At 37.6% G+C, this 12307-nt stretch overlaps 1 protein-coding gene across 6 annotated transcripts in view; it reads left to right on the forward strand.

Moving 5' to 3' along the window:
- The first annotated feature begins 8681 nt into the window (after positions 1–8681).
- The window catches only part of LOC127410947 (protein numb homolog), a 105156-nt gene continuing 101530 nt past the window's right edge, over positions 8682–12307 (forward strand). For all 6 annotated transcript variants that reach the window (XM_051646231.1, XM_051646230.1, XM_051646235.1 and 3 more), the window contains exon 1: positions 8682–8911. The gene's annotated coding sequence lies outside the window, so the exon portion shown is untranslated. The remainder of the gene's footprint in view (positions 8912–12307) is intronic.

Consider the following 12307-nt stretch of genomic DNA (forward strand, 5'->3'; position numbering starts at 1 on the left):
ATTCACTTTACCTGCATGTTTTTGGACTTGTGGGTGAAACCGGAGCACCTGGAGGAAACCCACGCGAATACGGGGAGAACATGCAAACTCCACACAGAAAGGCCCAGTTGAGCTGGGACTCGAACCCGGGACCTTCTTGCTGTGAGGTGACATTGCTAACCACTGAGACCCATGCTGCCCTTAAAATAAAAAAAAATAAAAAAAATAAAAATTCATAAACAGTCAAAAAAATCTCTTAATAACTGGGCAAGAATGAGGACATTGGGGGCCCAAAGACAACCAAATTAGTGGGCTATGGGGGATCTTCTACATTTTATATGTATACTGTAATATATACTTAACAAAGGAAACTTAAAGTGTTCCCATTATTACCAAATGTTATTAAATGCACACCCTTTTATGCCAAATAGTTATAATATTTAGACCCTTTATTGCATTTGGGACCAAAAGTATTTAGGGCCAGTTGCACCTATAAATCATAAGTGTATAAGTAAAACTTAATCCTTATTTTAAAAAGAAAAAAAGAAAAGGTTTTCTGACATATTTTACAGGACAAAAAAATAAATAAAACTCTTTGTCACATAACAACAAAACAGCTTCCTGCATGTTGATTAGCCCACACTAACTTTGATTTAATGGACAGATGTTTTTAAAAATAATAATAATAATAATAATAATAATAATAATAATAATAATAATTCAAAAACAAAATTGCTAGTCGCGTGACACCTAGCCGATTTGACTGGAGAAGCGAGGGAAATTCTGCGAGAATTGTTGAACATGTCAGCAATGCTGATGAAGGTCATTGCTGACTTGGAGGATCTTGCTGTAAAATGTCAATCAATCACTGCTTTGGAGATGAAATTTACTGAGATGGTTACAAGAGTGGGGGATGTCGAGAAACGGATCGATTATCTGGAGTCATCGGAGAGGGAATTATCTGCTAATCCGCTAGCGACTAAGGTGGATTTAGAGCACGTCTGGGAGAAGCTGGAGGATATGGAGAATCGTAGTCGGCGGAAGCCGAAGAAGGTCGGGATATGGTGAAATTCCTGGACGGGCTCTTTCCGCGTCTGCTTGACATAACAGGCCATAAGCTGGAAATCGAGCGAGCTCACAGGGTTCTGGCTTGGCAATCCGCTGAGGGAGACAGGCCCCAATCAATTCTGGCCAAATTTCTGAGATCATCCGATAAAGATCTCATGTTTCGCGAGGCGAGGAGTAAAGGAAGGCTTTCTTGGAAAAACCACAACATTTTCTTATTCCGACTTTGCGAATTCGACAAGTGGGAAACGTGATCAATTCAAGGAATGCAAGAAACTCTTACATCAACGGAAGGTCATTTTTGCACTGATGTTCCCAGCCAAATTGAGAATAGATGCTAAGGATAGCCATAAAACATTCACATGTCCCCAGCAAGCCATGTCCTTCATAAAGTCAATGGAGTGAGTAAGTTATTTTGTGGTACTCACGTTGTAGCCGAGTGGACCGACTCACTGGACATTAACTTGACTGTCCGAGGAACTGAGCACCTATTTTGTTTCTTATAGTGCTGGTTCTGCCTAGTGGCTGGAGTTTGTTTTGTGGAATAACACTCCTTCAGGACAGTGTTGTGGATGAATCTGCACTTTCTTTGTGTTTATACCTCCTATTGGCTGGAGTTTTGTGGAGTATATCTTGCAAGACATTAGAGTTATTAGGTCATCTGTTGCATTCATGTAGCAGTCGAATGGGCTGGCTTCGTTTGACTGTCCGAGGAAATTAGCTTTTTTTTTTCTTCTTTTTGTGCTGGTTCTGCCTAGCGGGTGGAGTTTGTGTTGTGGAGTAACACACCTTCGGGACAGTTATGTGGATGAATCTACACGTTCTTTGTGTTTATTCCGCCTATTGGCTGGATTTTCTTTTATAGATTATCTTTTGTTGTGTAATTCTGTCTAACAAAATTTGTATAGAAACACCGGACTTGAGCATTCCAATGGCAAAGTTGTTGTGGGGGCTCTCGTAGGCGTACATGGTCTGTTTGAGTTTAGAAGGATGGACGCAGGGTGAATGTGCACGTTTTTCTTTTTTCTGTTTGTTTGGTTCTGGGGGAAGTTCGGGGTTTGATTGTTGCTCTAATGTTGGAATGTAGATTTTATCATTTTGTTTTTGACACACAATCAATTTTTTTTTCATATGTCAAAATGTCAAATGTTAATATGAGTGGATTGTCTTTCTCCATGTGGTATGTGAATGGGTTGGGGCACCCCTTAAAAAGAAGGAAGGTTATTTCTCTTCTTAAACGTAAGAAATGTGATATAGTGTTTCTTCAAGAAACGCATCTTTCTCCACAGGAAGCTGAAAAATTTGGGAAGATATGGGGTGGACATGTTTTCTTTAGTGCTGGCTCAAGTAAGAGCAGGGGAGTCATTACAATAATAAGTAAGCATCTACAATTCAAATGTCTTTTAGATCTTAAAGGAATGTTGCAAACCACTGGCACCTCTCATGATATAATATTGGGAGGAGACTTTAATCTTTTGATGGACTCTGTCCTTGATCATAATGAAGCAAAAGTGTGCAAACCCCCTAGAGCAACATTGACGCTTCACAAGATGTGTAAAAATCTTGGTCAAAAATTTGGAGACTTTTGAACCCATCTGGTAGGGACTATACATTTTTTTCATCACTCCATAAGATTTACTCTAGAATAGATTTATATATATATATATATATATATATATATATATATATATATATATATATATATATATATATATCTAAGTCCCTCATTTCATCTGCTGTGGATTGCTTAATTGGAAACATTTTAGCCTCAGATCACGCCCAGGTGTGTTTAGAGGTGTTGCCACTTACGGAGAAAAAAAATCATATAGTTGGTGCTTTAATGTATCCCTTTTGCAAAATCCTGAATTCCAACAAATACTAAAGGCTGAAATCAATGTTTATATGGAGACCAACTGGTCCTCAGTATCATCTGTGGGCGTGGCTTGGGAGGCACTTAAGGCGGTTCTTAGGGGCCGGATCATACAGTATGCCTCTTTCACCAAAAAATCCAAAGCACAAGAACTCGTGGAATTGGAAGGGAATATTAAAAGTGCCAAGGCAGAGCTGAAGCGCCAAATGATGTTTAATGGCCTCAAAGAATTGACCTGATTGAAATACAGATAAAATAGTATTTTATCGCAGAAGGTGGAGTTTTGGCTATTCAGGGTAAGACAGTCATACTTTGAGTCGGGGGACAAAGCAGGGAAGATTTTGGCTAGATATATAAAACAGAGAGAGTCTTTTTCTACCATTCCCTCAGTGAATTCTGCTGGTGGTGAAATATTTACCTCGGCCATTGATATTAATAATGCTTTTAAAGTATTCTATCTTGATCTCTATAGTTCCACATCTTCGTCTACTGATGACAATATTAGAAACTTTGTGAAACCATTAGAACTTCCTAAACTGATGACTGAGCAAAACAATTATCTTGATTCTGAGATAACCTTGGAGGAGCTTGGGGAGGTAATTAAGGCCTTGCCTACAGGCAAGGCTCCGGGGCCAGATGGCTTTGCCGCTGAGTTTTTTAGATCTTATGCTACAGAACTGACTACGCTTTTGTATAAACATTTATATGAAAATAAAGGGTGTTAGGAATGCACTATTCCTTTGTTTGTAACATTACTTATGCCACAAATATGCATTTACAAATATATGAATATAAAGAAAGAGGGAGTAAATACGGAATCATTAAAGAATGGAAAGCTTCCGCCAACCATGACACAAGCCCGGATCAGCCTGATCCTTAAAGACATAAAGATCCAAGTGAGTGTAACAGTTACCGTCCAATTTCCCTGATCCAGCTAGATGTAAAAATATTGTAAAACATTCTGGCTAACCAATTAAGTAAAGTTATGACATCTCTTATACATATTGATCAGGTGGGGTTTATTCAGGGTCATAGCTCTTCTAATAACATTAGGCGTTTCATCAATATCATGTGATCAGTGGCGAATGATCACATGATCAGTGGTCACTGCCATCTCACTTGACGCTGAAAATGCGTTTGATATGGTAGAATGGGATTATCTTTTTAAGATTCTGGAAATATACGGGTTCGGGAATACTTTTATTGGATGGATTAAGTTACTTTATAGATACCCGGTAGCAGCGGTACAAACAAATGGATTAATTTCAGATTATTTTACTCTGGATAGGGGCACCCGACAGGGTTGCCCTCTTTCCCCATTATTGTTCTGTCTTGCCCTGGAACCAATAGCAGCTGCGATAAGAAAGGAGGAGGATTTTCCAGGTGTGGTGGTGGGAGGTATGGCACATAAACTTTTGCTTTGCGCAGATTATATTTTATTATTCGTCTCCGACCCTACTAGATCTATGCCTCCACAGAATTTTTAATTCTTTTTCTAAATTCTCAGGATATAGAGTCAGTTGGTCTAAATCCAAAGCTTTGGCTCTGACAGGGTACTGCCCAGTAATGGCTTTTCAGCTGGGCGACTTCCAGTAGCCCAAACAGGGCATTTAGTATTTGGGCATTTTATTCCCAGCAAATCTGTGTGATTTAGTTCAAATTCTGACCCCTTAATAAAAAGGTTTTCGAATGATGTGGGCAGATGGGCTTCATTACATTTATCTATGATTGGGAAGGTTAATGTTATTAAAATTAATTGTATTCCAAAATTCAATTAACTGCTACAATCTCTCCCTGTAGATGTCCTCTTTTTTCAAGCAATTTGTTAGTATAGTGAAGTCCTTCATTTGGAATGGTAAACGTCCCAGATTACATTTCAGTAAGTAACATAGGCCGATTGACAAAGGTGGGCTAGGCCTACCCAAGATTTAGTTTTATATTATGCATTCGGTCTCAGACATTTGGCTCATTGGTCGCTTCCACCTGAGAGAGCCCCTCCCTGGTTTTGTATTGAACAGGAAATCCATGCCCCTATTTTGCCATTGCAAAGCCTTTCTATCAAACTAATCTGAAAAGTTGAGTTACACCCCGTTATCTTGCATTTGCACTCGGTAAGGACAAAAGCGTCTAAGGTGTTTAATTCAGACATTTATTTAAATGTTGCCTCGAGCATATGGCTGAACCCTAAATTATGTATTAATAAGTCCCCTTTCTGCTGGTCAGAGTGGATTGTGAGGGAAGTTAATACACTCTGTGACTTATATGAGTGTGGAGTGTTGAGATCCTTTGAAAATTTGGTTCAACTTTTTGGGATTCCCAGATCTCAGTTCTTTAAGTATTTACAGCTGCGCCACCTGCTCTGTATTATTTTTGGGAGTAGCATACACCCCCCTAAAGAGGCAGATGGGAGTGGTGATTACTGCTTTTGGAAAAGGTCATGAGGCATCAGTGTATGTTAATTCAGAGTCTGGGGGACGGAGCTTCAACTTCTCTCAGGAGATTATGGGAGAAAGATTTAAACTTGGTATTGGAGGAGGGAGTGTGGGCTAGGATTCTAAAGAACGTCAAGTCTGCATCTAGAGATACAGGGGTGTGCCTTATGCAATTACAGGGGTAATAGTGGGGGTTAAATGTTGATTCTGTATATGTTTTGCTTTTCTTTGTTGTCTATATGAATCAATAAAAAATGTTAATCACAAAAAAGAATACCCTTATGACCTCATCTTAAATAATTAATATAATTAAATAATACAATAATTAATAAAATCATAATAATAATAATTTGCATCGCTTATGCCAATATTTCTCCTAACAGTTACATCGCCAAAATTTTTTATTATTATTTTAAGCTCCAGCAAACATATCTTTGACTTTGAAATTAGGAATTGAAAACATGTTCATCGTAGAAGAGGTGTTTAGATATTTTATTTCTGTCTCAATTTCATTTGTAATGCCCTGCTGGAAAAAAAACCCTTAAAACCAGTCTAAGCTGGTTGACTGGTGTTTGTGTCATCATTTGCGACCTTATGTTGACCAATTCTGCACATCAGGACTGTCTGATCAAACGATCTGAGCTCCGAGGTTCAGCGACGATATATGCTTCTGGTGAAGCCAGTAGCCCGCATCAATCCAACTTGTGTGGCTAAAAAGCATTTTTAAAGAACTTAACGTGTCATAAGTTCAATACATTCATGTTCGGTTGATGTTAGGAAACTATGCTGGATCAAATCTCCACAGAAGAATCCCCCCAAATGACCAGAATTTACTGTTTTTGTTTTATTTCTTCGAATATAACCGTAAAAAGTACTAATTTAATTAAATAAAGTGCTCAAGAAAAAGTCGACAGCCTCGGAGAAGCTGGAGTGTAAATGCAGTGGCTGCAAATCACCACACGGTGTCAGGCCACCATCACAAATGCGTCTTTCACGTCACTTCAAATTCAAAATAGAACTTATATCAACAGATTCAGATTTCATGGCCAGACATTTATAGAATGGATGGGACACATTTAACACACCAGTGCTGTAAACAAATAGAATGGAAAACTCTGAGCAGGAATTGCATTTATTAGTTGTACAAAACCTCTAACAGTGGTTACTTTTTCTAGTATTTCACTGAGAATAACATGTACTGCAAACAAATCTACAATTAAATTTATTTTGTATCACAGCCAAATTGCATTCATGAATTTATTGTTAATTTACTCCCTCTTTCTTTATATTCATATATTTGTAAATGCATATTTGTGGCATAAGTAATGTTACAAACAAAGGAATAGTGCATTCCTAACACCCTTTATTTTCATATAAGATTCAGGCCGCCACACAAACAGAACAGAGAGTGAAAGACAGGTGAGTAGAGTGAGATAAACTGGCTTGACAACTCTCATAAGCATGCCATGCATACCTCTGTGAGCCCTGGTGAATCCTCTCTCACTGCTATGCCAACCGTCCAATGAAATAGCCCTACAAATAAAAAAATAAAAAATAAATTAAAAAATTCTGGATTGAAGCTTTACTGTGAACACTTAAAATAAGCAGACAAAGATATGTATTATGGCCACCATAAGAGTAATGTGCTATAACATAAAATTATAAGCTGAAATCTGAAATATTTATTTACTGGTGCATCCGCACAGCCATTTAGAGACTCCTGTTTTAAGTAAGATATTGTAGGATCTGTTTCAAATTCAACAACATTAGCAAACAGATCACAAAAGCATGAGTTTTCAAATTGAAAGTAGTGACAATTGTGGAAAAAAAGTTAAGTGGGTGAGAATGTGTGTAGTAGATATGAGTTATTTGACTTATGCATGTATAGCGAAAAAACAAACAAACAACAAAAAAAAAAAACAGAAAGCTTAAGGATTTTGAAAACAAATAAAAGTTGTTACATAAAATTGATGTTGGATGTAATCTGATAACCAAGTAATTAGTTCCTGTAGTCTAATTACCTTTTAGTTAAAAAGTAGTGTAACACATTACAAATTCTTGCAAGCAAAACAGATAACAATTACTGACTTTCTTGTTAATTACTTTTAAGTTCATTATTTGGGTTTCACATATTTCTAAAATAATATTATTTATGTGAAATAAATTTAAAACATTAATTATGTTCATCTGTACCTCTGTTTGTGTTTCTGAGACAGCTGAAGAGACAACGACAATAACAAAAGGGGAAATATAGACATTATTTTAAATTTGTTGAGTGGAAAAACAAACTATTTTCTGTGACTTAAAATACATTCATTAGTATTGCGATACTTTTCCCATGAAGTAATCAGCAAAGTAGCCTGATTACAGTTTTATTTTAATATATATAGAATTTTGATACTTTATTGTGTCTATCTGTTCAATACATTTCTCATTACATTGTACATTCCATTGACATTCTTTTCAATAGACACAATTATTTATTACTTTTTTCTCTTTTTGTGTGTGTGTTATTAATTTTCCACACCACCCACACATTATTCACCAAACAAAATAATAGTAATAAAATAAATAAATAAGTGCATGCATATGTTAACCAATCGTATACAAATATATACACATACATACAGTATTACTCACAATTTAATAACAAATAAGTAATGCACATACAAGCTTAAAAAAAACTTTATATGCTTAAATTATTTTTATATTAAAACTTATAATAAAACTAATTTCATTTATTAATCTATATGGTGCCCATCTTTTTTTCTTTAAAAATCTCTTTTTTACTATTCATTTCATATGTTTGCCATTTCCATAGAATAAAATGTGAGCTTCTTGTCTTCTCCAATTTCTTGTTAATTGTTTACTGTAAGTGCTGTAATTCTGAAGATTCTTAATAAATAAAACTAATCTCTATGAAGAACTACTGCACTGGACATACTGTATACCCAAGACTATGTTTTGGCTTTTGTAATATTGAAAATGTGATCTTTTGTCTGCATCACTCCTTTCAAGAACATTTCATTTTTTTTACAAGAATAACAAATATGTATATGTTTACAGTTTTAGATAATTAATTTCTAATTTGTAGTGGATTACTATTTTTGAGTATTTTACTAAACACTTTCAAATTCAACTTTAAGTTTAATTCAGCGTTACACGCATATTGTTATGTTGATATTATAATTTGTATTGAATTGTTTTAAGCAGAAAATGGAAGTATTCTCATGCTTTTGGACCCCACTGTACAGTATATTAATCGAGCCGTGTTATGAATGCTCCTCCTTCCAGACTTCTCACTTCAGGTAGTGAATGATTGATGAGCGCTCATGTCAGACTGTGACGCCGCCCAGCACAGAGGTCAGGGCGGGTTGAGCGCTGCCTGCACCCGCTGTGCGAACAGTCACTCAGCAACGTGCGAGAGGCGGGCGAAGGGCTCCAGAAGGATCTATACGTGCCTTTTGGAATATAATATTCTATTTTTCTGATCGTGTGAATCTCTCTGATCGGATTCACTTACATCTGTGGATACGAGCAGTTCATCTGACCCGCTGCTGAACAGGTGAGTCGATTCATGTTTAGCTATCCATCCGACCTGACGCGGCGATGATGATAGTGATAGTGATGATAATCACGGTAATTATGTTAATAGTAATGGTGATGGTTACGATGACGACGCTTGGTAGTTGTTAGCCAGCTAACTTGCTAACTGACTGTTTGACTTGGACTGCAGTACATAGCATCCGGCTAACTCGTTTTCTAAGCAGCCACTAGTGTGATGAAAAGGACCGGAAGCCTTGTTTCGTGTGCGGAGTGCAGTGTGCTTGGCAGGCTTGTGTGTTTTGTGTGGACGGTGTAGCTTTAGTTAACCGGTTTAAGGGTTTGGGCTGCTCGCTGAAGATTTGCTTGCTCAGTTAGCCGGTTAGCAGCTCACCTGCCACTGATTCATAAGACTAAAACACAAATTTCTCTAATCAAAACGTCCAGTACTCATGTTGGCTACTATTATAAGCACGACATTAAAGAAATATCTTCATGTTAGGAGTTTATTATCGGACCATTGACATGTACCAAACCCCAGGCCATACACTCAGGTGAAAATAGCAGTATTTCATGATATATTTTTCTATTAAACGAGCTGGTTGACTTGCTAGACATAGGTTTAATGTTGCAATTATTGGGCGTGAGGTGACATAAGTCATTTAATCAGTTTAAAGTTGAAAGTTGATTATCTAAGAGTGCAGGTTAGTTGTTGTCAATACACATCCTGTGCTTAAACATGCTTTTAAACACATTTCTGTACCCGCTGACACATGAACATGGTGGGACATGTAAAAAGTCTGGTTAGTGGTGATTATGTTCTAGAGAATCTAGATTACATAAAAGAATCAGTCTGAACAGATATCTCACACAGGTTTGAGTGAAAGACATAATGGCTCTGTCAACCTGCCATTAAAGGGATAGTTCACCCCAAAACGAAAATTCTCTCATAATTTACTCACCCTCATGCCATCCCAGATGTGTATGATTTTCTTCTGCCGAACACAAACCAAGGTTTTTAGAAGAATTTCTCAGGTGACCAAAACTTTTAAGCTCTTAAAAGCACATAAATGCTGCATAAAAGTAATCTATATGACTCCAGTAGTTAAATCAGAATCTGAATCAGCTTTATTGCCAAGTATGCTTACACATACAAGGAATTTGTCTTGGTGACAGAAGCTTCCAGTGCACAAACAACACAACAACAAGACAGAGATAATAAAAATAAAAAGCGAATAGAAAATAAGTATATATAGAAATACACAAGAAGACAAAAATAAATATGTATGTATATATATATATATATATATATATATATATATATATATATATATATATATATACAAATCTGTTATATACAGATAGTACAAGGGAATGTCATGGCAGAAGAGGTAGGATATGTTGCATAAATAAAAATAGACTAAGCTGTGTATTGCACATAATTATTGCTCAATGGGGCTGTTTTAACTGTTCATGAGATGGATAGCCTGAGGGAAAAAAACTGGGGGCAACCGATAATCCACTCAGCATTCTGAACTCTCCTTTGTAGTCTTCTGATGTCTGATTTTGTAGCTGCACTAAACCAGACAGTTATTGAAGTGCAGAGGACAGACTCAATGAGAGCTGAGTAGAACTGGATCAGCAGCGCCTGTGGCAGGTTGAACTTCCTCAACTGGCGAAGGAAGTACAACCTCTACTGGGCCTTTTTCACAGTGGAGTTAATGTGGGTCTCCCACTTCAGGTCCTGAGATGGTAGTGCCCAGGAACCTGAAAAACTCCACTGCTGCCACAGTAATGTTCAGACTGGAGAGCAGGATCAATGTTGGGGTATTCCTCCTAAAGTCCACAATCATCTCTGCTGTTTTGAGCTTGTTCAGCTCCAGGTTGTTTTGACTGCACCAGACAGCCAGCTGTTCAATCTCCCTTCTGTATGCAGACTCATCGTCATCTCGGATGAGGCCGATGACAGTGGTGTCATCTGCAGACTTCAGGAACTTGACAGAGAGGTCCTTGGCGATGCAGTCATTTGTGTACAGGGAGAAGAGTAGTGGGGAGAGCACCCTGGGGGGCACCAGTGCTGATCGTACAGGTGCTGGAAGGGAATTTCCCGTCTCACTAACTGCTTCCTATCTGTCAGAAAGCTGGTGATCCACTGACAGATAGAGGTGGGAACTAGGTTGGTTTAATTTAGTCTGCTGGGATGGAATAGCTGGGATGATGGTGTTGAAAGCCGAACTGAATTCCACAAAAAGGATCCTTGCATATGTCACTGGTCTGTCCAGATGTTGCAGGACATGATGCAATCCCATGTTGACTGCATCATCCACAGGCCTGTTTGCTTGATAAGCAAATTGAAGGGGATCCAGAAAGGGTCCAGTGATGTCCTTCAGGTGGGCCAACACCAGTCTCTTAAATGACATAAATGACATCAGAACGATGGGTCTGTAGTCATTAACCCTCTGGGGTCGACGGACGCGCCGGCGCGTCCTGCTGGATTTTTCCGCATAACAGCGGAAACAACTTAAAATACTCTGTCATTTTTGGGCATAAGTGTAAGACATCATTAGAGACTATAAAGGGTCTACTTTTATTTGTGTACACTCACAATAACAACAAAACCTTGTGCTTTTGTAAAATAAAGAAAATAAACAGGGTACGCTTTCAGCCGTCTCTGTCTCTGCGAGCATCTTTCTGAAACACGTCACAAAAATGAACTGAAACTCCATGAATATTTATCACACAAACATGAAACATGTCTAAAGAAAGCTTGAAATATCTACTTTTAAATAAAACAATTCAAATTTAAAACAAATATTCTCCTGCAATGTAATCTGTATGAAACAAAGTGATGTACAGTTTCTCCTGGCTCAGCTAATTATCCCTAATGTGATCAGCAGAGCGCGCTATTCATACAGTAATGTGCTGAGGCGATCAATGCAAATGGTAAACGCCCCCAACAACGCCTTAAAAAACATCAAGTTCATCATCAGATTCATTCACTTTCCTGTGCGTTTGGAAGATGGCACGCTACACAGGTGAGGAAGCTCTTCAGATGGTCCTGGATAGTGATGAAGAGTTCACATTTTCCTCAGAAGAAGAGCGGGAATCTGACGAGGAAAGTTTGCATTTTGAAGAGCAACTTGATCCAGCCGAGGATACAATTTCGGATGAGGAAGTCTTTTAGTTTTACGTACATTAGTTGACATGCTATTTTATATAAACATGTACATATTTTACTAGTTGGACTATTTCCAGACTTGCCAGCCAGTATTCAAAGTATTGACATTTGAATGATGTCCTAATAGGCAAGTTTTAGTTACATTTAAATGTTGTTTCGGCTAAAGCAGGTATTTAAATTGTATGATATACACTACTGGTCAAAAGTTTTGAAACACTTGACTGAAATGTTTCTCATGAT

This window comes from Myxocyprinus asiaticus, chromosome 20, assembly GCF_019703515.2.
Source record: "Myxocyprinus asiaticus isolate MX2 ecotype Aquarium Trade chromosome 20, UBuf_Myxa_2, whole genome shotgun sequence".
NCBI classification, from domain to species: Eukaryota; Metazoa; Chordata; class Actinopteri; order Cypriniformes; family Catostomidae; genus Myxocyprinus; species Myxocyprinus asiaticus.